Genomic DNA, 2,500 nt, shown 5'->3' with positions numbered 1-2,500 from the left:
GTCTGAAGTAACGGAGGGCAGGGAAATTGCTTTTGTGTGCGTGAGTATGTGAAATATGCGTGAGTATGTGAAATATGCGTGCGTGCGTGCACGTCCGTTTGCGCGGGCCCAAGCGTGAATAAACCCAAAACAAAAGCTTAAGTTTCAAACTTTGGTGGAACTGAGTTACTCATAAGAGGCAAAGTTTTACTGAGAAAAGATCACACACACACACACACACACACACACACACACACAGACACACACACACACACACACACACACACACACACACACACACACACACACAACCCAACGGGAGGACGAAAAAAGAAATCTTATTCATGTAGACTTTTTTTTCATAAATTAAAGGGGGGAAAAATCACACACAAAAATAGAAATGGTGGGAAGAAACGAATACAACAGAAAATAAGAAAACAAAATATATATAGAGAGGACAGCAGAGGAGGCAACTGCTGCCTCGATTATCTGGGCAGAGCGGAGTGTCTCTTGCCCAAAAAGTACACATCCCCACTCTCTCCGCCAAGAAGGGTTTTAGGACAGTCGGCACTTGGATGGTCCCCAACAGCCAACTAACCCTCAAGGCTGCAACACGAAGAGCCAGTGCAGTCTTGCCTCCTGGCTTTAGAGTCATAGTCCTTCATAAAAGACTAAGCTGTATTCCCATTGCAGTGGAGAAGCCAATGACATGCAGCTCCCACTTTGCTGCTGGCCAAACGAGAATTAAATACCTCAGCACAAATACAGATCGTCTTTTTCTCCTTCGTTCGTGGGCTGCAGCTCCCACGTACACTCGTACACACGAGTGAGCTTTTTACGTGTTTGACCGTTTTTATCAACGTCATGTGGGCAGTCGTACTCCGTTTTCGGAGGGAGGAGGGGTGTTGCGTGCCGGTTATGTTTTTATTTCCATGTCCCATCGAACGCTGACGTGGATTACGCGGTCTTTAACGTGCCTACCTGGTATTCTGCATGCATATACACACGCAGGGGGCCTTAGGCACAAGTAGGTCTGCACATGGGAAGATCGGCCGGAAAAATCCCCGCCTTTTGCCCAGCAGTCGCCGTAACCGGGACTATTCGAACCCGGGCCCCTCAGACTGAAAGTCCAACGCTTTAACTCTCTCCATACGAACGGCGAAAGAGACGACGTTAACAGGGTTTCACCCCAATTACCATCATCAAAATATTGCAAGTGGAAGGCTCTTATACTGAAGAGGTGAATGTTGACAAAGAATGCCACAATTCTGACGACGGAAGCTAAAGGTTGGGTCAGTCAGACACCCAGTGGACATCCGAGGGGTCTGTGTAGAGAAGAGAGGACTGGCCGTACCGAGTGAGTTAACGTGCCTACCTGGTATTCTGCATGCATATACACACGCAGGGGGGATTAGGCACAAGCAGGTCAGCACATGGGAAGATCGGCCGGAAAAATCCCCGCCTTTTGCCCAGCAGTCGCCGTAACCGGGACTATTCGAACCCGGGCCCCTCAGACTGAAAGTCCAACGCTTTAAAGTTACTCGGCTGTCGTTAGCACACTGCTGTTGGCCGAAAATTCAGTATGATTTCATCATTCTCATCAAGAAGAATGCTGCAAAATCCCCAAGTTGTCATTTACTTTTTAGGAACCTTGTATGGTCTTTTACTCTTCTTTTTTTTTTGTGGAACCCTGTCTAGTCGTTTACTTTTAATGAACACTGTATAGTCTTTACTTTTTAGGATCCCTGTAATGTTCTTACACCACGGTCGAACCACGGTCGGAGTCAGACAGGGCTGTCTACTCTCTCCCACTCTCTTCAACCTCTTTCTTGAAAGGATCATGACTGACGCCCTGGAAGATCATGTGGGAACTGTCAGCATTGGAGGCAGAGTCATCACCAACCTGCGCTTTGCCAATGACATTGATGGCCTGGCAGGAGAAGAGAAAGAACTCGAAGAACTCGTGCACAAACTTGACAAGACATCATCAGCCTACGGCATGGAGATCAGTGCCGAGAAGACCAAGGTTATGACCAACAACAGCCAAGGCGTAACGTCCAACTTGCACGTAAACGGTGAAAAACTGGAAGAAGTCTCCTCCTTCAAATACTTGGGTGCCATTGTGTCAGACGAGGGTTCGAAACCAGAGGTCCTGTCCAGAATCGCGCAGACTACGGCCGCACTGAGTCGATTGAAGACTATATGGAAGGACAAAAAGATCTCCCTCTCGTCCAAAATCAGACTAATGCGCTCCCTCATCTTCTCAATATTTCTATACGCTTGCGAATCCTGGACCCTCACTGCAGAACTCCAGAGAAGAATCCAGGCCCTGGAAATGAGATGCTTCCGCAAGATCCTGAACATTACATACAAAGACCACATCACAAATGAGGAAGTGAAAAGAAGAGTCCAAAACGCCATTGGCCCATTCAAAGACCTGCTAACCACAGTGAAGGAACGCAAGCTCCGCTGGTATGGACACGTCACACGATCAGACGGCCTAGCCAAGACCATCCTGCAG

The sequence above is a fragment of the Babylonia areolata genome, chromosome 3 (genome assembly GCF_041734735.1).
Source record: "Babylonia areolata isolate BAREFJ2019XMU chromosome 3, ASM4173473v1, whole genome shotgun sequence".
Taxonomy (NCBI): domain Eukaryota; kingdom Metazoa; phylum Mollusca; class Gastropoda; order Neogastropoda; family Buccinidae; genus Babylonia; species Babylonia areolata.
This window is presented reverse-complemented; position numbering follows the sequence as displayed.